This window comes from Bombus vancouverensis, chromosome 11 (assembly GCF_051014615.1).
Source record: "Bombus vancouverensis nearcticus chromosome 11, iyBomVanc1_principal, whole genome shotgun sequence".
NCBI classification, from domain to species: Eukaryota; Metazoa; Arthropoda; class Insecta; order Hymenoptera; family Apidae; genus Bombus; species Bombus vancouverensis.
This window is the reverse complement of record NC_134921.1, coordinates 4707095-4732205: the sequence shown is the minus strand read 5'-3', so window position 1 is coordinate 4732205 and position 25111 is coordinate 4707095. Positions and strand designations below refer to the sequence as shown.

Genomic DNA, 25111 nt, shown 5'->3' with positions numbered 1-25111 from the left:
CTCAGTTCATCGAATCGAAACGACGAAAGTAGTCAGTCACCTTTTTGCCCATAAAAGTAGCTTACTCTGCCCAATCGTTCCCCATCTGCGTGACCTACTCGACGTTTATTACAATTTGCTTTTAATTAAAACGAGGCCAGGTTCCTCCAGCTATCGATAATTTACGATCACCACCTGACCGTCCCTTCCGATTCCTTCGTACAACTCAACCCATCACGTACATGTGTTTAATGATGAATAAGAATATTGATACAGAATTTATCTTCTAAAAAACGTGTTCCTTTATTTAATTTCTTTTTATAAGATATAAGTTTGGAATCTGAAGTTTAAACATATTATAAGCAGGGGCTGAAAAGAATCGTGATATCGATGTTAATGTTTATCGCGTTATGATATTCTTATATTCTGAATAAAATAATACTTCTGTTTAGATTACAGCCCGAAAATTGTTCTACGTGTTATCGATTCTTGTACGCTTTATTAAGAAAATCTATTACTATGTGCATTTTTTATTATTCATTTTTAATACATATAATACATTTAATACATATTTTGCAAAGAAAAAGCGAAATTGATTAAAAGCCATATCACGATCTTTCACATACAGAATCAAGATCAGGGAAACTAGATCTGTACTAATACAATATTCCCATTTTCCGCTATACATACAAATACAAAACCTCATCGAAACAGGATTGTTCTTCAAGAATCTCGTTCGTTTGATCGGATCTCGTACATCGATCTTCCCGAGGTACTCCGAGAAGAACGAAGATGCGGTGGATTCGCGTCATAAATCATACATCAGCATATAATTAAACCGCCTTGTAATTAATAACTCATTTACGCTGAATAATTACGCTCCTTGAATGGCGTAGGAGAGAGACGGGGATAGAGACACGAAGATCCCGGAAACCGGAGATCGATCGATACGTGTAATAAACCGTTCGAGATTTACGCGACGATGATGCTTCGAGGCTGTTGCTAAACGCGAAAAGTCAGTACGAACGGGAATCAAAAGTCAATGCATACGTAATGGAGGGACACAGAGCGTTAGCCTGATCGCCGGCAGCGATATGCTAACGCGAGCCGCGTTACCTGTTTACTTATGATTATACCGCAATTATTGGATTTATCGACTACCGTTTCGAAGCTCCTGATTTATTTCAACATTAATCACGTTAATGATGCGCCGGCTAGAGGCACCCTTCGACCCCACTCTCCCTCTCGCCAATGTTCAACGTTACCATCCCCACTATTCGACCTGGATGGTCACCCAGCTGGCGGGCCTCTGAACGCTCCTAGCGGCCAAGCAAACAGGAAATGAGCATTTCGATCAAGATCGATCGTCACAATTACCGATGATTGCCGGAACGACGGTGTTCGTCGCGACGCGCGAGCCTCGCGTCAACCAGCACGCTCAACCCCGCTAATGAGCCGAGTAACCTTAACCTACTCTTCCAATAGGATCACCAAGCTCATCACCTTCCACTGCGAATTCACGTCACAATTTGCTCCCGCTTTTTAATTCAGACGTACGATCGCAGTGTTTTGTATGATTGTTTATTATCTAATGCTAAACAGAGAATCATGAATGGAGTTGCAAATTATTAACTTCTGCATTGACCGATGGAATGAACTGTTTGTGTTTTATTGGTGTTTCTGTAAAGTGAATCTGGTAGGTAAGATGGAAGATTGAAATCGTTGAAAAAAGATTTAGGCTAATTCTTTATCTATATGGTGTTTAATTTGAAAAATGTTTGTATTGTTACGAGATTATTTTTTGTGATTTTTAACTGAAGATCTTGTTATCTTCGTAAGTGTTTCACATAAAGATTTTGTGAATATTTATTAGTTTAAATCTCATAAAATTCCCGTAACGAACATTCAGAAACTCGTATCATACGAAATTTCTCCAAATATTCTTAACAAACGGTCAAAAATTTTTGCGAAGCAAAATCCAGAGGAGACTCGATCAGTGACATACGAATTTTCATCGCGCGATATTTTCTAAAATTCTAGTAACCACAGTACCAAGGGAATTTTCGTTACACAAAGTTTTTAGTAATTCTTGTGAAAGAGAATTTAGGTAATTACAAAATCAATACCTTTAACGACTTTTATTACGTAAAATTTCTCGAAATTTCTGTACCAAACGTTTCATAAGTCTCACAAATCGAAGCTCAAGTAATTGAAATCTCAATATCATTGAAATCTTTATCATACGAAATTTCCTAACGAACGTCCTTATGATTAAAATGCGCAATTCAAAGTTAAGAAATCTATGTCACGTAAGATTGATCGTAATAAAAAATAGTACAATTTTCCTCGATAAAAAATTCAAAGGAGGAATAAACGTCGTTATAAATCTCGCGCGATCTTCGTGGTGGCTCGATCGATGCGTGGTAACCGTCGATTAAGAATTAGATAATTAATTACAGCCGGACATGATGTAGCAATGCTGCGACGATATTATCGGCGCATATATTTGGCTACAGGTCAGGACATACCAGCCGGGGTGCGAGTGTTGAGTTGATGTTTGCCAGCTGATTGATGATGTAACATCATCCTGGTTACCCTCCCACCGATTTCCGCCCTTTCAACCAACCCCTTTGCTCCCTTCCATCTCTCTCACTTTCTATCCTTCCGCGCTGCATGGATACATCACGCTAAATAGCCTGATCGACTGCGTCAAATAGATATCCACGTTTTAGTGTAATTAGTTGTAAGTTATAATTCGAATAGAATTAGCTAATTACTTGGATCCTTGAATGTTACGTGGATTTTACGCAAATAGACGAGAATTTTTGTCTATTCACGGTAGTTCGATATTAATACGCGATAATGCGACAGGTTATGGGGAAAAGTGATCAATGATGAAATGTTCAATAAGAGAATAATTATTGAGGAATGATCTGAAATAATACGGCTTCGATTTTTCTATTTAGAAGTTATCAGAATTTGGTAATTGTTTTGGATTATACTGACTATATTGACTTTGGCAAAGATCTAGATTTAAATAAACACATAGAGGTGAATTAATATTAACTGTCGCTTGATTGGACATCGACGACAATCGGATATTTGCTAATCATAGGATTACTTCGCCTCAAGGAAGCATTATTATGTATTGGAACGAAAGTATCGTGTCAAGGCAAGATGAAGAGAAATGGGTGAAGAGTGCAGAACTCGTTATTTTTATCTCCGTAACGTTTCATGAAAAATGAAAAACTAGCTTCGATCTGCCTATTCATCTTACTGCTTCGTTATTACACACTAATCAATTCTACTAATGGTGTTTCTCGAAATAGACTAGATTTTGATTTGTACACTGTCCTGTTCGAAACGAAGAAGAAAGAGACTAACCGATCAAAAATATTGATTAACGAAAAAGTAAGTTAATCTAGTGATTAAAATATTATTTGGAAGACGTTCTCATGTTGGCTATAAGAATACTGTACGTAAAAATATACAGTCTACACGATCAAGTGTTCGTTTCTACGCATTATCTCATTTTAGTTTAGCAATTATGTTGTCCACAGAATTAAAAGAGCTTGAGAATGCTTCAAGGATTATATACTGCCTGAACCACGGAATATCGAGTACTTGACTTTGTAACTTAGTATATTTAAGATCGCGTCTGAGTGAAGAATGTACGGCTGTCTTAAATTCCTTCTAGAAATGGCAGTCATCGAACAAGAGGTACAAAGGAATACGCGACTGTAAATAATCTACAGTCAAGACAAAAGTGAGACAATGTTCAATGGAAGTAGAACCGGAAGCAAGAATTTCGAATGATTTTATAGATTGTTACATGAAACACAAATTTTTAAATCTTTGTTAAACGCAGTTTCCATTTGAGATTTCTGCTATCAAATACTGTCTGCGCCCAGCATTCATACAATACCTTACTCCGAATCCATCGTTTACATTCCTTCGATCCCGTAGCCACCCCTAACGCAATAACTACTAATAAAAATACACATTTTCCACGAACTTTGATCAGACGAAATCAATCGGAACGCGTAGCCGGCAACATTCATCGTGTACCCGAACTTTTTTTTTCTCGTCTCGTTTCATCGGTGTTTAGCCCTGCGCTACAGAGAGCAAGAGAGCGAGAGAGAGCGAAATAGAGAGAGAGTGAGAGTAAGAGAGAGAGAGAGAGAGATGGAGAGTGAGAGAAAAATGATGGGTGGGGGTGGTAGACGGCGATGTGCTAGAGAGCAAGAGGTATATATACCGTAGGTGGCCTCCACCTACGATAATCTACCCCCGTGGCCCCCATAATGCGCATCCCTCCAGCCGCAATAATGATGATTTATTTCAGAGCTAAAAATTGCGCGAACGCCGAGGCATGAGTAATGTTCCGATGTGGCCCCACCCTTCTGTATACTGGGCCAGCCAGCTTTTTTATCCGACGCGCAAACGTTATGAATCCCATTGACCTGTGCCGGTGGTAGGGGTCCCGGCAGCAGCAGCGTCGAGGGCTGGTCCTCCAGATAATGGCGGATCCCTATTTATTTATCCGAGCATGCGAACAGACACGACTGATCGTCTTCCATTCATCGGGAAGAGCTTTTTGATTCCGCAGATGTCGGGATCCGGGGGCTTTAACCGCAGGCCACGGCTATCGTTGCGGGTACGGGCGACGCGAGAGAGGCCATCGTGCTTCGACCTCGAATCGACAAACGCGGGCGCGCGCGGGCTTGCAAGTGTATTTCGGGATGTTTGGCTTGATAATTGTGGCGATCGGTTATATTTTGTACGCCCTCGTGGTTTCCCGTCGATATTTTGCGACCGCGACTACGGCAACGTCGCGGAGAACCAACGTCGTCCTACAGCTTCGATTCATCCTCTCTGTCTGTGATTCGTTCTCCTTTTACAAAATTCGTTTATAACAGAACGGTACAGCGATGGTAAATGTATAATATCCGGGATGTATTATATCATGACCGAAAAAAATACGTAGCATCGATAACAATTATCCTGGGCAAGGCAGGCTGCGAGGAATCAAAACATTATGTACGCACAAAACGATTGTTCGGTCGACGTCAGCGTCGTTCGACCGCGAAGAGCAAAAAGAGAGAGAAAGGAAAAAAGAGAGTTGGGCGGTGGTTGAGAAAGAGAGGGGAAAAAACCAGGGGGCTTGATATCGGCAGGCGGAGGGGTGGGTGGAAGCCGACGACGCAGCAAACAGCATCGAGATGCACAAAAATCGGTCCTTTCAGCTTAAAATTACGGTTGTCGCGTGGGTGGCGGAATAGCTGATGGGGTGGTATTGTACGGGGGTGGCCGTAGACGGGAGCAGACCCGGCCACCAGCAGGGGGAAGGGAAGTGTGGGGAGGGAGGGTATACGGGAGGTAGAAGAGCAAAAGGTAGGGAGACGGGTGCAAAGGGGGTGGGTGGTGTGTGTCCCGGAAAAAAATCCATACAATCCGATCAGGACAATGTATTCGTGTGAAACGCTCGATTGTCTGGGTGTTCACGTGTGTTCGGACATTGATACGGAAGCCAGATCTGAGCGTGCACTGATAAATGTGAAAAAATCCCCCATTTTTAAAACCAGCGACGCCTGCCGGCGCGTGATGCTGCTACTGCTGCTGCTGCTGCTGCTGCTGCCGCTGCTGCTGCTGCTGCTGCTACTGCTGCGTGAACGTGTGGGCAAACGTGTGTTGCCCGAAGAATCAGCCCTCGTTCTATGCCTCCTCCTCACCGCCACACACACACTCGCGCATGTATACATTGGCGTGCCTCTTTTATATATATATGTATATACGCGTATACGTATATACAACGGTTCTCTCCACATAGTCCGTCTCTTTCTCGCCCCTTGTTTCCATCTCATCCTCCTCGATCACTACCTCTCTCTTCCACTTGTCTCGATTCTCCCCGTTTTTTTCCCTCCACTCGGCCTCTCGTTTTCTCTCTGTCGGCCGTCGCCACCCCCTTTCGACGAGCGGTATTGTCGAAACAACGAGAGCGGCTTTGTCCTTTGGTCCCCGCTGTAAAATCCTGGGCGTATTTTAAATTCGCGGCATTTTATCGCATTCGCTATTTATCGACGGGCTGCACGTCCAAAGGACGTCGCTTTCTCTCTTCACCCACCCAAACCACCCTTCTGTGTCCTTCTCCCACCCTCCTCCCGTATGCGCGCCAGATAAAACACCCTATGCTGGATATAAGCGATATCGCCGACCGATCATCGCCGGCATGATCTTTGTTAGGCACCAGGAATTGTTGGTTGTAGCACACGTTCAGCGTTCGGTTGTCGGGGATTGAAGCACCGATTTCCAAGATCCACGAGTCGTCTCGTTCCTCTTCCTATCTCTCATCCATATATATATCCCTTTCTTTTCTCTTCTGTCGATTTAATTGAACGACTCGTTTCTTTTGTGATTCTTCTTTCAAATTTTTTCCACATCTTGTTCTACTTCTACCTTTCTTCGTTTCCTCATTTTTCAATTCCTTGTACTTTTTCGCTCGTTTAATTATCCCACCACGTCGCGATAAATTTATCGTCAAAGAAACGGATCTGCGAATTTCCACCTCTTCGTATCTGACCCATCTCCCTCCTATCGGTCGAGAGGGTGGTTTCAAGTTGCAAGATCCTATAACCGACGCGGCTGGATTATCGAAGATAGCTTAAGCAGATGCGAAGAATGATTTTAATTAGTAAGAGGCACGAGTGGCTCGGCCTCTCTTTCTCATCGTGGAATAAAATATTCATGTAATTATGATGGCATAATAAACTCCCGTAAGAAGTTGCAAACGGCGGTTGCAACGCGGCCAGGGAGATTCGTAATTAGTTATGCAACGCCGGCGAAAGTAATTGGACGTACGGGGATTAAGAACGAATTAATATATACATATGTATGTAATATATTCTCTGTGCAATATATTTTCTCTCCCTCTTCTTTTCCCTCCTTTTTTTTTTTTTTGTTGCCCATATTTTATTTTTTCCACGTTCCCCGGTTCGCGATGTTTCGTCTCGCTTGCTTCCCGCCGACCAATTACATTTGCTCCCTGTAAATTGCTCGCCCCCATTCGCGCGGCGATAATTATACCTCGTCAAAAGAAATACTACGTCCGCGATACAAAAGTGTGTTAAAAGCGCGAATTTTTGACTTATGACCACCATTAATACACAATTATCGCCCGCGGCAATATTCACGCGCGTTTAATCGACCCTTCGAATAATCGAGATCGATAAAACCCATAAAAATCGATCCTTCGGCCGATTTACGATACTTTCCACGAGGTCGAAACAAAAAATTTAATCAACCAGAAAAACAAAATTCGCATAAAAAATTTCTTATCCCAGAACTACGGACGTGGTTCCACAAGCCATCAATTTCATTCCTTCGGTGGCAATTCGAAAAATAACGACTCTCCCATTAATCAATTGAAGATCGTCGATCGGCTAGCAAATTTCGCCATCAAAATTCCAACCTCCCCCCCCCCCCCCCCCCCCCCCAGCAGTGGGACTGCGGACTCAGCGACATCGATTCTCGATCGAAAAGAGTCGCATCGTTGGAATTTTATTCGACGACGCATCGAAACGCGGCTGTTGGCGCGCTTGGCCATCGAACGCCCGGAACGAAAGTGTTCCACGCGGCACTTCCGGTCCCCACGGTGCCCATGAATCGGATCAGCAGATACCGAATTTAATGGGATAACGACATGTTCCAGATTTCGTTATAGAGCTGCCACGAGGTCTATGTCGGAGGCAGTTCCGAGCGTTACTCCACTAGAATGGGCATAGACTGTTCTAGGGGGCGTCAAATACGATCAAGAGAGTATGAGGAGGACCGAGCAGTAGAGAAGAGTGCCGTGCAAGCGGCGCGAGGAAGAAGAGGAGGAGTGGAGGGTGTTGGGATATAACGCAAGGGGTGAAGATGAGGACACGAATAGTCGGATTCGTTGATAGCGAGTAGGTGTACGTTCGGCTACCAATCAAGCGGCCCCGAAACCTCATCGGTTTTTTCCTCCTGTTCGATCCCCCTACCACCCCCTTTTTCCACCCGCTCCCGAACCGATCGTCCATCGAGCTCTCCCCTCGCTCCCTTTGCCCCCCACCTTTCTTTCACTGTCCCTCTCCTCTCACTGTATACTATGTGTCCTTCTCTCCTGCTCTCTCTCTACAATTTTTTTTCTATCTTTTCCCCTCTCGCTCTCGCTCTATCTAACTCACGCTCCGAGCTTCCTCATACTACACGTTGGCCCACCGAACCGGCGCACCATACCCCATACCCCGGCAATGTTCCATTTTTTCGCCCGGCTATCCCGCAACTCGAACTCGCGATGCAATTATAATCCAGCTTTATGAAAAAAGAGGAAGGAAAAAAAATGCATCGCAAATGTGATTGAGCACCGATACGGTGGCGAGATTGGTCGATGGTGGGGGGAGAGAGAGGGCCAAAGGTAGGTGGAGGAGAGGGCAGCCTAGTCGTGTGTAGGCTATATAGCCGAACGATTCTCGGGGGCGCGCGAGCAGGGTGAGGCTGTTCAAGGGGGTTGCGGAATCGGGGTACCTACAGGTACAGAGGGGTTCGAAGGGAGGGGGTGGAGGATGGCGTGAGAGAGCCGAGCTATATAGAGGTTTGGAGAGGGGGTTGAGGGATTGGTCAAAGCGCTTGGTTGCCGGTGCTGATAAAAAATTACACCCGAAAAAAGTATCGCCGTCACCCCTCGCACCCTCTCGCGCCCGCACCCACACCCGAACGTTGTTCTCTTTTTCTCTCGCTCGCTCGCCCTGTCGTTACGCTCTTTCCCGCCTGTGGTACTCTGTTTTTCTCTTTACCCCTTGGCCCTCCGAACAGTTCCACGGCTCGACAGGCTAGCCAAACCTCGGGTATACATTATTCCTGCCGGCCAACCCCTTTGGACGGCGGAACACTGAAAATTGTTCGGAAACAAATTCGTCCAGCGCCACCCACACCCTTCATAGCAGCCACCTCCCCCCCCCCCCATGGTTTCCACTCGTAGACGTGCTTCATACGCGATCGCGCGAAACGACGCTCGTCTGATTGGAACCGCCCGCTTTTTTCCATCGTTTGTCCCCGATACTAAATCGCTGATCACGAGCGTGTGTAGCGACGTACGCGGAAGAAAATCGCGACCGCAAGTTCTTAATCGATTCAACGAATCGGTGAGGATTTTCGAGTAGAATGTAGGGTCACTCGAAGGTTGACTAGCGGCTCGTTTGCACGGAATTTGCGTGAAACGGTCCCGCGGTTTTGCTTGACATCATTTAGCGGTTAATTTAACGCACCGCGGCCGCCACGGCGACTATCGCGCGCTCGCATACCATTTACGCTCGCACGTAGCCACGATACCGCGAACTCGCCGGAATTAAAATCCCGTTGAATATCGTTTAATATTAAAATAACGTTGAATAGCGTTTGACACCACCGGTGGAACGGAACTCCGCTCATTAGAGTTTAGCGGATTTTCGGGAAATCCGAATGGCTGTTTTGCCACCGTCCTTTGGGCTTTCTTAAACGACGTTATACCACGCTCTTTTCATTTTAGCCGTCCTTCTCTTTTTTGTAGAAATTAATTGGATTTAATTCGTGAGAAAATTTGTTGAACACCTGAGAACCTAAATAGAGTATTTTGTTTTGTCTATTTTTGGAATAATGAGTTTTTAAAGTTGGTACGTTTAATAGCGAATTGTAATTCCCAGCTGACTGTTTATAATTACGGACCTAATACAATTTTTAAGAACATTCCATACATTTAAGTGTCGGGAATATTTCAAAGATCTTCCTTATACCTAGGAAGAACGTGTCAGTTTTTTATGATAATTGTAACAATGAGAAGTATTACGACTTTAAGTAACCAAAGCTTTATCTGTTCGTAAATAATTTGTCATCTAAAAAATGCGTATGCTTGCTCGTCATTTACAGTTTTTATTTTTATTTTTTCTTTTTTTTTATGGAGATCCATTCACGCACAACTTACACAGTATGATACTGAAACCCTCCATAAAACTGTCGCAAAGAGATATACGAAACCAATTACATTACCTCAATCAGCAAAATTCCCGAAACGAAAACGGCAATCGGTCCTTCAAACCGACCCGGGTGCATCCTTTTTTATATCTACCAAAGTCAAGCGAAGAACGTTCCATCGCGTCTTAAGCGTTTAATGGATTCTATTTCAGAACCGCGACGTCAAGCAGAACACTGAAGGAGGTCGACGAAGCAAGAACCAGGATAGAAGAGGCGCGCCATAAAAGGTTTACTGGGCACGTAGTATGAATTTTTAAATGAATCACCGGGATCGCCACGACGAGGGACGTGATTTCATGCCAAATTTGGTTCCAATCGGTCGAACGATGTGCTCGCAATCCTCCAGCGCATGGTTCGCAATTTTCTACCCGCGTTCCTGGCATTAGTTGCGCGATTGATACCTGCCGATTCGAATTTGTCTCCTTCTGAAAAAATTATGAAAGTTCCAATCCCGGCTGTCGTTCGGTCTATTAGCTGGCAACGCTCGACACCGTTATCTCGCTCGCCGTTATGCAAATTTCCATCGATCCGCGCAGTAGAGAAAAAAAGAGTTTATTTCATTTCCAACCACCGACTTAATTCCTCTATACTCCAGTTTCTTCCATGAATCGATGATAAAACGATACATACCGGCTGTTCGTAAGGGTTTTTCGGCTTTTTCTAAGAATCGATGACTTGTCTGGCTTCAATATTTTAATCCTTGGCCATCGAATTAGGACTAGCCAAATAAAATTTTTTTATATTCAGATAATAACTGTATTTTCACTATTTTTCATTCATCTTTCTTTCAATTTATTCTCGTAAAAATTGCAAGGAACAAGGAAAGTCTAACATTAAAATATGTAAATTATTAAAGTGTTATTATTTTGTCGAACATCTTGAATTTTTATCTTCAAATCAGGGAGTATAGCGTCTGGAATAAGAATAGGTTCCAGACATTTTTAATGATATCAAGCCAGATAAATTGTCCGATTATACAAAGGAAGGCCAATCATCTAGAAAATATATTAAAGATCAATTGTTTATCGCATTTGCCAAACAAGTGTAAACGTATCTCCTTTTTCTTTCAGTTTATATGTGTCACACCATGATTAATTATGCAAACTAATTAATCTGTTTCTACCCCTATCTTCTTCATATTAACAAACACCATTTTTATCTTCATAAACGTATCGCAGCGAAAGGATTAATGTCTGTATAGGTAGAAAATTCCTGTGGCAATTTTCATTTAAATTAAATTGAATAATTCAAGGGATTGGTCGTGTGGAAATAGGTAAAGGAAATTTCCGAATGTCCAGACGGGTTCTTGTTATTATAAACAGAATAAGATCCATTAATTTGTGTTAAATAAATTCATAATAACAATACGGTCAGACGTCGAGGGAGATATTAATAGGAATGAAGAAGTAAAAAGATGGTTATAACGCAAGGGGAGCGTACCCATGAATGAAATTGTCACGATAATTGTTTATAAGACGGATTGTATAGCTTTAACGAATATAATGAAGTCGAAAGAATAAGTTATTAGATGCGACGTTGGTCATCAAATGTTAAATAGTAAATCCTAAATATATAATTTAATTAATTGGAAAATAAAATGGATATTTAAATACCTTGTTAGCGACATCAGTAAATGAACTTCTCTAAGAATTGTTAAATTATTATAAAAATCAGAGATTACATTTATAAGAAAAATACTTAGAAATTTTATGGCAAAAGTAACCACAAGACAGACGTTCATTTCTTAGTAGTAGACTAATGTTCTTTATAATTTCTTGGTTATCGAGTTCCCTGCGTTTTCACGTATACCGATTAATTGATTCTAATTTCGTTTGTTGATATCACGACCATTTCCAGACGCGGAATGGTTGGGCGGGGTTCGTTAAAATTTTATTTCGCCATGAAAATTCGAACAAAACCTGAACACTTTTTAAATTAAATTTAATTATATTACCCCTTTTTTGTTCTCTCTCCCTCTCACTTTGTTTCTCTGTTAATGTCTGCCACGGGGAGGGGATGGTACATACGAGGAACGACCGATACAAAGTATCATCCGGACAAAGTCATTAAATGGAACTAATATGATTAAAAATTTTTTCCTGGCCTGGGGAAAAAAATGGGGGAGAAAGCAACAGAAAAAAAACAAACACACACGCGTCGGTATATACACGCAAAAATGTAAAAAAAATTATACCACTATCCCTGGGCGCACCGCAGATTGCACAGTTGTAAACGTATTGTGCAATATTTTCCCTGTGGCACCGGCGGCATTATCTCGAGCTGTTTCATTTACTAATTAGTAACGCGATATCATGAGCGGTTTTTACAGACCTAAATGAGAAAGGAAATGAGCACGGGTCCCAAGACCTTTGGCCGTGCTTTATTTCGAACGCGCAATTATCGCATACCCGGGAATTTTTCCGACGTTTCGCCAACATTTTATCGCGCGCCGACAAACGTCGCTTAAAATCCTATCTCTTTGATATCCAATGACAATCAACTTCTCCTATATAGATAAATAAGCATACATATGCACTCATACATACCAATGATACAAACAGGTTGATCTGTAGCGAAACAGAGAAGCTGATACGACAATCGTTGCACCATTAATGCAACTAAACCACGATGCATCGAAACCAGCCCAAAAGACGAGTTCGTCCAACGTTTTTCGTAAGGTAACGAACAAACTTACGAGTTAGCAGTGTAAAGCGGGAAAACGATAGCTCGTAACGTAACGAATAAACGATTAAATTCAACAACAACGGCAACAGCATGCAGTAGCACGGAGCACGAGCTGTCCTCGGGGCAATAGGAAGCAGTGATTAAACGCAACAAGTAAAATTCGATACTCTATGAGGCGAGCTGTACGGCTAATTGGAGCGTAGTAAATAAATTATGCTCACTTGTAATGCGGTAGGATTATGTGGCGTTCTCTCGCCGGGCGACTGATTACGGTTATTTTCGTGCTTAACACACGCAGATAACAGAAAGCGAGAACCCAGTAAGGTGTGGAACGTTACGCCACGCACGCCGATCTTCCGGCCAATTATATTTTAGCTCATTACATCACCTCTGTTATTTGCAATAATTTTCAAGTGAAACGCCCCAACGCAGGGTACTCCGCGAGCTCTACACGTCTCTTTCGTTTATCCGCGTTACGTAACGCAGCAATTTGTTGCAACGAGCACGCGGCTCGGTTACGAGGCATCAAGCATAAAGAAAGCATGCTTGGTATCTGTTAATTCAATTAGAAAAAAAAGCGGTCGATTATTGCGCGTGTAAATGAAACAACCATATCGGTTCCACGAGGGTAAGTAATTTGCAATTTTGTTTAAAAAATATATATATTAGAATGTTTCACGGCATGATGACAGAGCGTGGTAATTAGAATGCAGATGTTCATGCATTTAGAAAGAGTGGAAATATGGAGAAATGTATAAGGATGAGCACGAATATATATAAACTATCGAAAGTAAAGTAAGTTTTGCCTCGGAATGAGCAACCCGGAATCCCCTCTTCTTTATTTAAATTTACTGACAGTGTGAAAGACCCGTGAAAGCGAGAAGCCATACATTTTTCTGTTCGAATGAACAGTGACATCGCTTAGTAGAAAACGCATAGAATATGTATAATGCTTTCTCACTCTAGTATTAGCAATCCTGGGGTATTACATGCTACTTGACCGATCATCTTTCTGATTTGCCGTTATATTGGATCTCTCGTTCGAGAACAAAGTCAAACCGAATAGTATACCTGTCTCGTAATAAGTAACTGGTCGGTCCCGAGCGTGTCGCTTATTTCGAGGAAAAGTTACATATGCTACGGTGTTTGGAAAATAGGACATTTCATTCAAATGCTGCTTCTTTATGAGTGTCAATATAAATGGCAAATCTATTTGCAGAGTTGTAGAAGTAACTAATAAACTTACTATAATATATTGATTCGTACATAATTCTTCATGTCTACTGAACATCATTGAAAGGATTTTAGAAATTCAATTTTACCAAAAACAAAATCGTAAGAAATACTATTCTAGATTGCATCATACATAATTGTATGAGAATAGGCAAGAATTTAAAAATATGTTAAATATGTTAATATGTTTCAAGGAAAGGAAAATACATGTTAGAATATTAGAGAGAATGAGACATACTTTCAAATTTTGCTTCTTTCGTTATTTATCAAGTCCAAAAGAATTCTTCACATTAGTTTTTTTTACATACAATTTTTATATTATTAATTTATTATTTCTGAAGTAATGAGGTTTTGAGTAGGAAGCTTAAATTTGGTAATTTATAGGTGTCAGAGAGCATAGTAAAAATTGAGAAAGCTATTTCTTATTTGCTGTAGGAGCACAAGAGAGGTTCGATTACACGCGCGCGTAAGACAAGATTACGATCGACCTGCTTGCGTGAACGTAATTACTCGTGACGAATGGAGCCACAGGAGCATCGTGTTAACGCCTTTTTTTCTTCGTTTTTCTCGATCGCTATCTGGGTTTGAAATTTTACAATTTTTATGACGCGTCCATTCACTCCGCTTTAAGGAACACAGTTCTCTGAAAGGCGGTTTATCTAGTCCGATGATCGTGTGTACACACGAAGAATGTTTCATTAACTCTCGTTTAGAATTCACCGGCGATTGTGTGGTTGGTTGTGTGCACGTCGCTGGGAAGAAACGTTTCATGCTCCCGTTAAAAGGATAAACGCAGATTACGGATCTTAACGATCGAGGTGTTTAATATATGGGTAAATGATGTTTCTAGATCGATTCCACTATAAGAGATTAGAGTAGAGCGAAGTGTACGACTTTGAAAGCAGGAAATATTACGAAGCAAAGCGGCACAATGTTGCACGAGCAACTACTAATTATTATACTCTTCTTTGTTCATTTTGGATATGTTTTCTATCTTATGCAATAAATTTCTATCGCCTCTTTGTAATTCATTAATTGAGAATTCTAGAAATTTCTCAGTTTCTTTCCTTAGGCGGCTTGAATTGTTTAGTTGTAAATTTGAAGATAAATTGCAACGTTAAGCAGGAATATTAATCTGGTTAGTTTCACTCGTAATAGTTTCTCCAGTAAAAGTTGGGAATTTGAAGGGATGTGAACTCGTTGCCATTTTAACCGTATCTGACCAGGCACGGTTCGATTCTCCTTATTCCTTATTTCCCTCTTTATACGTAACCTCTGTTTCTAGTGAATTAATTAATTAATGTGTCTAATTACTTCCTACATATTCTTGTAGAGTGCATGGTATTTATGGTCCACAAACGTGTTATTTAACGTTGACTACTGATTTTTGTTACTCATTTTGCGTTGTAACAAATTGCGTTCATGCATTTAGAAGGTATTTCTATATTACTGTACTAAATCGCTCTATAATCTTGTTGTTAATTCACCACTTAATACAGTTTCGTTTCAGCATTCTTGACATAATGAGTTCTATGAAACACGTAGTGATTTAGATATCTCAATAAGTAGTATACGACTTTATGAGAATTACGTTAAACCTTCTTTTTTTAATTTCGCGACTTTAAATTTGTTTTTTATATTTCAGTCGATATCATATGAGTGTTATAAAAGCACATAACTGGACGTGTCAACAATTTTCGAAATTAATACAAATCAAGCAAAGAACAATACGGGAAAAGTCTTGCAAAGTAACGGGCAAATTCTTTGAACCATCAACCACACCCTCAATCTGAACCTCAAGTACCAACTCATAAATTCATGCCACGCAAATGAACAAGGGCGTAAGAATATAAAACGCTGGATGATATTGTCGCGTGGCCTCTTACGTAACTTCGTTTTCCGGCCAGGCGAATAAATATACGCACTCGCGTGTGCTACTCGCGTGTGTTGCACGCGCCGCGTTCTCCATTTCCAAAGCCAGGCAGAGAGGAGGCGAGCTAACTGCCTCGTTCTGATACAGTTTTATGAGCTGTGTCACAGTCGAGCGTCCACTCAAGGGTCAGTTGCGTTCCTAGTGCGAAATTACATTCACGCAACGCGCCGATTAGGATCTCGTGTGGGTACGATCGCCTCTCGCTTTTGTCAGGATATCGAGAAGTTACGAGCTTTCCGAAAAACGCGTATCTGCGGTAATGAGGTTTTTAATTCGCGTCGGATGTCACGCTTTGATTTACTTGAATCGACCGTTCCTGTTCTCTTTGATTCTTTTCTTTTTTGTAGTTGCTCCTGCTAATGCCACGTACTGTACGAATAGAACGATCGTCGATTATCGGTATCGTTTTCTCCTCTTTGCCCGTTACTTTTTGTCAGGATTTTAGGAGAATGGGAAAAAGACAATCCTATTATACAGAATTAAATTACTGACTGTTTGGCGAGTGCTCCTCTTCTTTTCTTACTTTTAATTCAAAGAAATGGAACAATTATCCATAATACAAAGATTAATCTTCCTTACACGAATTAGATGAATTCGATTAATATCTGTTTGTTCATCAATGGTGTAAAAGCCAATCTTTCTTTAATGAATGTAATAAATATCCAACTTCTGTTACCTTACAGTAACTGGTATAATATGTGTCACAAAATTTGTAAATTGCCTGTGTAATAATTACTTTTATTTTTCCTACTTCTATCAAGCCTACGAACCATTTTATTACTTCCATGCAAGATTTGTGTAATCAGATGGACGAATTCATTTGTTCTATTGATATATGTATCTTTATATTCTTTAATTAACTCCTCTAACATCCTCCGAAATAGTACAGTAGTAGAGCGTGAAAGAATTCATTATTCGAACGAATAATTCAACGATGTGAAATGTGACAAAATGTCTAAACATTTTTCTCATTCCTTAACTATAATCTGAGGAATTAAACTGCCTCTAATAAATGACAGAAAAAGATTCACTTCTTATTACTTCTAATACCAGCGGTTTAACGCAAACCCGTATTCACACAGCGAGTCACTCATATTATACGGAAATAATACGCGTCGTGAAACGTGTAAATTGCTGGCTGTTTGGCGGCTATGAAGTGTACGGAATACACGTTGGCGACCAGTCGCAGGGGCAAGCTGTAGATGTATTCCTTGTGCCTTGAAGCCTGCTTCGACCAAGTGGAGAACAAGGAAAGAAAAAAGAGAAGATAGATAGAGAAAGAGAGAGAGAGAGGATGGCTCACGGTAATTGTAATAATTGTTATTATTCGGTGTATAATTAACGCCGCGGCTCGAGCTACCGCGAGTCGGCCGGGTCTCCGAGGAAAAGTTTAAGCATGCTGCCCGCCGGCCATTTGCATAATTAATTAAAGAAGGAGTCGAGTTTTCAACAGATTTTCATGCCGTGCCTTCTCTCCTCGTTCAGACGAGAACCTTCGAGATCCTCTTCCCAGTTCTTCCCTCTCCTCATCTTCCAATGTTCTACTTCGGGTCAGACGATTCAGAATGGCCGAAATTCAGTTTCAACTCTCCACTGGAGAGATAATTCTTATTTTTTTCCTCCATAGGTATAGCAAAAGAGAGAAACCAAGCAGCGGTTAAACGGAGCTTTGTCTCTCTCTCTCTTTTTCTTCTTCTTTCTGTCCTATCTCGTTCCACGAGCCATTTTCCACGTTGTATTTCACTCTCATCGGCGACATCGTCAACCTATGCCGGCCTAATCCTATATTTTTCCATTGATTTCGTCCACTGTTCGTATCAGGGTCGAGGGTGGCTCCGTAGAAGGGGCGAGACGCGAACGAGCTCTGGACTGAAGAGACGAGGGGGCAAATGTAATTAATTATCCCGGTAATGACTCTGACTGATGAGCGACCGGACAAGTCCAGCCAGGTCGAAATAGCGTAGAAGTGGTGACGGCCTCGAACTACCGCCTCGGTCGACTTATTTGCTTCCGCGTTTTTTACTACCGTCATCATGCTTCTTCTGGCGACCGGTTTCTAACAGTATCGCGGAACCGTTTGCAAATGTGATTTACTTCGTGATACAATCTATACGTGGCACGCGACCATGCGACATGTAATGGTTAAATGTGTACCGATTAATTCTATCAATTGTTTGACACATTTTTGTTCCGAAAAATTAACCTAGACCGGTTGAGATTGAACGATAACTTTTTCTACACTTTTATACTTCTTTCGCTCTATTCCCCTTGCTTTGCTTTGCATTGAAATTTGCTTCTGTTAACTTTTCTTAACGTTCCTTTGAAAGCTTTCTTAACCATTTATAACTACTTCTAGCTTAGCATTCTATAGCCATTTAATTACATTTGACAATTTACAAAAATTAATCGATCGAGTTATCAAACAATGAACTATCGAACGATCGTTTGCAGAGTTAAAGAACGAGAAGAAAAGATGAATGGTGCGTGAGCAGTTTCGTTCTTGGGAGGCGAAAGGCAAGCTGGTGGAACGAATTGTTCCATCGATCGATCGGACGTGTTCAAGGACCGTTCATACCTGTTCCTGAAACACCACAGCAGAGAGACAACGAGAGAGTCTGGCACCAGGAGAGGGGCTGTGCATGACAAGGTAGATTTATTTTTTTCACACCCCACGCCAGGACTCACCAGGGGCTGGACGAGGTGTTTTAATATTTTAATAGGACGCCGGAATGGCCGGTTTCGTGACTTGGCGTTTTATAATGATATTCTCCCCGCGTTTCGTTCGTAGTAGCAGGAGAAAATCAACGGCTCGAAATAACCCATTTCGTTGGCAACTCGTTCTACTATTCTCCTAAAATAACAACCTCGACTCTTTACGCTTTTGTATTACGCGTCGCTCGATCCATCCATTCTCCTTCTTCGTTCTCTTGGTTTAACGTCGTTTACGCTCGGATCGACGTCATCTTGCGCCACGTACTTGTACAGAGGATTATAAATTTTCATTCGAGCGGCGATTGTCTCTGAAGTGCACGGAACAAACGAATGATTGCTCTGTGATGAATTCAAGTATCGGGCGATGAGTCAGGCGATTAAACGCGCGCTCCTCTTGCTACACTCGATCCTTTCAATATCTTAGATGATCTTGAATTTTTTCGCCTCTTCGGTGTGGTTTTGTAATCATCGTTGTAGATTTTTGTTTGACGTCTGATGCTATACAATTGTTGGATAATTTCGATCAAAATGAATCTTTTGTGGTAATGATACTTTTAAACAACTGCATTTTTTTAATTTAACTTGATTTATCAGACTCGACTGTTCAGTTTCTTGATGAAATTTGATAACTCGATTCCTTCAAGGGCGGGTACATTAAAATCGAAGGAGGATAATTATATCTTACTTTTCAAAATAACGCATATACATTAAAGTTAATTATTGGTGAAAAGATTTTATGCATTCAGGAATTATTTACATATTTATTCAGAAAAGTGTATCCTCTAAATTATCCAGAAAATTAAAAGAAGCTGAGCATACATATCCATATATGTAAGCTAGTATCCTTTGGGTTTATTTTTATAAAAGTTGAAAATAAAATATTTTCTTCGCAGACGATGATAATATTTCCAAGTCGACCGATTTGAAAGGAACGAAACTCGATTATCATGTTAACTCTTAACAAGTGCAGTGAACGAGGCGAATATTTTCACGGCTCGATCACGTTCATCGAAACGATCTATAACACGAGAAGATGGTATCGCGATTTTCGATAGACGAGAGGAGCTGAGTCATTCCACATCATCGTTCCGAGTTCTTCTTTCGCATTCATCCACGACTACCTTTCCGTCCCTCATTTCCCCGTTTCAATCAATCGCCGAGTCCAATTTCATTTCTTCCATTATCATCTTGCTACGAAGTCGATTGAGACGGGACAGTTAAGATCTAATTACCTTCCGTCAAATTAACTGCACGTCCGAGCCGAACTGTGTGTACTTTACAACCGGTGAAACAATATTTACTGTGACTGTTATAATTATAATTTCATCTGGCGACAACTTGATTAAACTTGCAACGATCTGATCCAGTAAAATTTCGCTTAGCCTGTAATTAAGAAATTTTCCTTCCACCGAAGCATTTGAGAGAAAAAAACAGATAACAGTCGTATCCGATCCTCTTGAAATAATTTCCTACTTCTCTCGAACATCATAACTTTTTTGTTATTTAAGCTGACAGAGTATCGTTCAATTCGGTGACTTATAAATTCTTCGATAGTTTAAGTGGTGGAATAAATTGTCATATGATTAATTAAAAATGGTTGTGCGGTGTACAAAAGGAGAATTAACTTCCTATATTGATATACCTGGACCTAATTAATTAATATGTAAATGCTATAATAAGATTGTAGATTTTTATGCGTTAGGAAATTTGATGATGCAAATATGCACGGATAGCTTACACGAAAAAATATATTAAAAAACGAAATATAATACGTTTCATTGTTGAAATTATTATTATATGTTCGCAATTTAATTGTAACAAATACAATGGTGCGCAAATACGCTAAAAGTTAATTTCCATTGAAATTTCAACTGATTAACGAAGAAAAGAAATGACAACCAAAATTTTCATTACTCACCAGTATTTCTACATTTGAAAGCAAATACTGCAGCCACATACACGTCACTCAAGTTGGGGAATACTCTATTCTTCGTTGGAATGCAACGATACCATAAGGCTCAAGACTTGACGAATTTAGAATCGTTATCGAAGAGCAGAAAGAAACTCCGAATTCTCCGTTAATCCTAAAAAATTAGTTCTCCCACCTATAAACGAAACTAAACAGAATATAGTAAAAAAGCTTATAGAAAATCTAAAATTCAAAACTCGTAAATTTCAAAACTGACTATTGCTACGCTTTAACGAAAGACGCGAAGCGATTTTAAATTGGTACAAGGCGAATGAAAAGCTCGAAAAAGGGTCTACAACACATGTGAGTCAACGTAGAGCTAAAGTACGATTCTACGGTCTGTGTCGATCGTTTTAGTACACCCTGTTTGCAAATACGTTGACAGAAGACGACGCAACGTTCAACACAAGAAGCGCTTTACGCGCTTGAAACATATACAGTGTCGAATATATGATGTACATAAGAATGTAGAAAATTAGTTTGTCCCCAAACTTGCTAAATATGCTTTAAATCCTTGTTCAAGGTTCTCATTTAATTGAACTCCGTGTCACGACAACCCCGAACAGAAGATTCTATCGACTCCCGATCGAATCTCGTTGCGGATCTCGCGAATATTTCGCCAGGCAGCGACGAGCAGAGTCGGAGATTGATGCGTTAGGCAAACAGCGTAGGCGCGTCCTCGTTTGTAGCGGCGGGCACGACGGCTCGCAATTAATTGCAGGTAGGATCGTTAATGCCGCCTAATTTCGCGGAAGGACAGAAACGGTTCGGCCGGAGAATCACGATTCGTTAGCGCGAGCCGGCGCGCAATTTTTTTCTCCCCCTGGCCGCTGACCTGCCCGTCGTCGTTCGCCGGCTGTCACCGTGTATTCGGAAATATAACTAGATTTACGTCGCTCTATTATCTCTATCGCCGAGGCCGTGTCCTAACGGCCGGGGCCTGGGAAAAAATCCGGTCGGCCGCGGCCGCTCGAAAATTCCCGTATTCGATTTTTATATATCGACAACGAACACTACCATCGTCCGCTTTGCGCTCGCAAACCCCACCGGAACGATCGGAGGGGGTGGGCGAAAGAGGGTGGAAAAAAAACGACAACAACTTACGATTTATAATGCGCAGGATAAAACGAATTAAAAGCGACGCGAGCGAAAAAATTCGAACCGGCGCGGCGTTGAAATAAAATTGCGTTCGTCGGTGAAGAACAGGGGGACGAGTATTTTTCGCCATGGCCGTATGTATAGAATTCGTAATTAGCGAAACGACCGAAGGTAGGGGTAGCGGAGTTTGTGTAATTTTGAATGGAAAATTTGACGAAAGCTTTCGCGAGATTGGAAGGTTAATCTCTCGCCTTGTGATTTTTTTAACAACCACGTGTGTTATCGCTGATCTGGTGTTTCAGTAATGTCTAGGATGAGGATGCAATAAAACGGTAATTTGTGGAGATAAAAACTTTCTTACCTAATTCAATCTTGAGAGGTTGTAACAGATTGAGAATCATAGTGATGTAAGTCGAATTTCTTAAATATAATATATAACAAGAATCATTCTCTAGTACTAAAAATATCAACCGTTTAATTTTATTACATAATCGATTAATTTTGTCTTTTGAGGGATGTTTTTGTAATTTCGAAGGATATAGTTAAATTTTTAAGACTACAAACGTGAAATTATTTCATTAAAGGTAAGTGAATAGAGAAGCACATTACGAACATTGGTCCGTTATTTAAGTTTACCAACCATTTTAAATTTTATTTATCCAATTGAAAATTTAGGGAGATATTTTAAATAAATACACGTTAACAGCAAGAAATTAATTACCTTACTTTAATAGCCCGCTCTCAGTCAAAAATTCTATTACAAACTGTCTTCGTACCATCTACCACAATCTATCCCCACACGTGTGAATCGATATTATACTCGACGAGATTAAGAAACACGAGTAAAACCATTCTTACGTTTCTAATCCATCAAAAACGGAAATTCGTAATCCTTCGCAACCAGTCGGGGAAGGTAACAGTGATTCGAGCCGCCATAAACATTCCCTTTTTTTCGGGCTTGGGGGTTAAAAGCCGGGGAAAAAAATCAAACGCAGAAATAACAGTGGAATCGAAAATGAGCAACGGTGGTTCGATCGACGAAGGAAGAGCAGAAAGAGAGCGGCGAAAAAATTTCGAGTCGCCGTTCGACCGCTTCGCTATAGGCGGTATCCGATTGAAGCCAAATCACGAAAAAAGAAAAAAAAGAAATGAACGAGAAGGACGAGAAACAGAATAAAAAAGAACAGAAAAACAAAAAACAACGGGAAAGAAACGAAATGAAGAAAAAAAGAGGAGATCTACGCGTGTAGCGCGGAGAGAGGTGGTGAGAATCGAGAGGGTGGATTCGAAGAGCCGCGGTCAGAGGATAGAAACGCGGCGTGTTCGAAACAGAGGGGGAGAAAGACGATGGCGTGGGGGTGACGAGGGCAACCTTTTATAATCCGGCAAAATGCGAAACGCGCGCGCCATTTTAATCGAAATAGGTTTTTGCTTCGAAAAAAAAGTTCGTATTTAGAGAGAACGAAATGAGTTCACCTCCGGCTCGATGAAAGACCGATAAGCATAGCTGATTTATACGAGGGACGACCGAACCGAACCGAACCGAAGCCAAACCGTTCGCTCGTCCCGTCCATTCGTTCGAATCCCGAGCCTTCTCCCTCGCTATCCGGTGAGATGCCGTGCGTTTACGCGGATATATACGATTTTGTACATCCCCCGTCCCCGATACGCGTCTCTCTCCTCTTTTCTCTCTTACTCAATTTTTTCATCACTCTTCCTAGGTTCGATGTTTCATCGTGAAAGTGTACACACACCAGAGGAACGCGTGTGATGGTGATCATGTGTGTGAGCAGAATCAGAAAACAAAAAGAGGAAAGAAAGAAAGAGGAAGGTTTGGAAGGGGTAAAAATGAAAAAACACAGCAAGAAAAGTAGTAACTGGATGGGAAGAAAAAGAAAGAGGAAAAAAGTGGCGCCTGTCCTCGTTCATTCCAATCTACAGAGGTTAATAATATCGAAAATATTGCTCTCTCATCGGTAATTTAAATAAAAATACGTTTTTTCAACACTCGTACATGAGGCTGATGCGCTCGCGTGCACGCGTACGCGTGTACTCGCGATCGTCGCTGGATAAAAACGCCAGGAATTACAGGGACAGTAATTTCTGAGCCGGAATCAACACTTATTATGCTCGTGTCTACGCCACCCTGATAAACGAACGCTTCGAACGAAAAAGGGTGAAACAGAGAGAGAACGTACATATGTGTATCTCTGGCGCTCTGGCCAACTCGAGCTCCGATCATAACGAACGATTATTTTTCATACGCTTTTTTTCGTACGGAATATTCTGATAGAAAAAAATACGACTGGGTGGGCTGCCGGGAAATTTCGTGCACGCCTTTGCAAGAAAATCAATTTTTCCTCCTTTTTTTTTTTGCTCTCTCTGTATTTCTTTTCCACGCTACCTGGCATCATGTAAAAATCACTGGGAGTTTCGAATGAATGAAAGGCTGGTTTGCTTATCGACTATACATGGGGAAAAAGGAGGAAAATGTAACGCGTGTCCTTTGAAGACGTAAAATCGTTGACATATTATCGATACTTTATAACCAAAGTCTCGTTTAAATTGCTGTAATCAACGACATATTATCGCGCAATAAAGGAAAAAAGGGTTTTATACGGAGTTTTTCAAAGATCGATTGAAAACAAAATATTTCGTAGAGAAATTTGGATATTCTTTGAGAGTGTAGTAGAACGTTTCTGGTAGGAGAGTCACGCGAGAATTTTCTAGTCGACGATTGCGCGAGTAAGTGGAACAAGTACGAACGCCGACAGACAGAGGCAGAAGGGACAATTTTCAATTTTGTTCGACGGCCAGCCTGCCGTCCGGCAATTTTGAAACTAACTGGTTATCCGAGAGTCGTCTACGCAAACAGATGAGCGTTGATTTCGTCACTCGCCCCGTTGAATCCAGAAGCACCGAGTCGAGGACCGGACGAAAAGGAAGAAAGAGGGAGAGAAAGAGAGAGAGAGAGGGAGGGAGAGAGAAAAGGGTGTAAGAGTGGCGAATTCTAACAACTGCACGCTCGTTTTCGCGCGGGAATTCCTTGGTGACTCATTTTGTTACTTTGTATCAATGATACCATTATCTTGTTATTAAATGAAAACCTTTATCAAAATCTTTCATCAATCTTTTAATATAATTGAAGTATATTACTTTGCCGTTAGAAATTTACTGTAAATATTGTAAAAAGAATTTGGAAAATCGTCAAAGAATAATACTTTCGTTGGTGTCATGATTTCAAAAATTACATTAATATTTCGTTCGACTTTGGCTACAGAGTGTCTGAGTTTAAATTCGTAAGAGAAAATCGTTCTGTACGTACTCGTTGTACGATTGCGAAGAAAACACCAAATAACTTTCAAACAAAAGAATATAAACCGACGTTCAACTTTATGTAAACCACGATGCAACTAAACAATACGCTGCTCGATACGATCTAAGCGAAGAATCTGATTTCGTATGTTACA

General features: G+C 41.1%; 1 protein-coding gene and 1 long non-coding RNA gene across 6 annotated transcripts in view; one reads left to right on the top strand and one right to left on the bottom strand.

The window, feature by feature from the left end:
• Positions 1-25111, bottom strand: part of pdm3 (POU-domain protein pdm3) — a 212218-nt gene that overhangs the window by 123591 nt on the left and 63516 nt on the right. The window lies entirely within an intron of this gene.
• The window catches only part of LOC143303396 (uncharacterized), a 60161-nt gene continuing 52990 nt past the window's right edge, over positions 17941-25111 (top strand). For all 3 annotated transcript variants that reach the window (XR_013059596.1, XR_013059597.1, XR_013059595.1), the window contains exons 1-2: positions 17941-17997; positions 18314-18509. This is a non-coding gene — a long non-coding RNA (uncharacterized LOC143303396). The remainder of the gene's footprint in view (positions 17998-18313; positions 18510-25111) is intronic.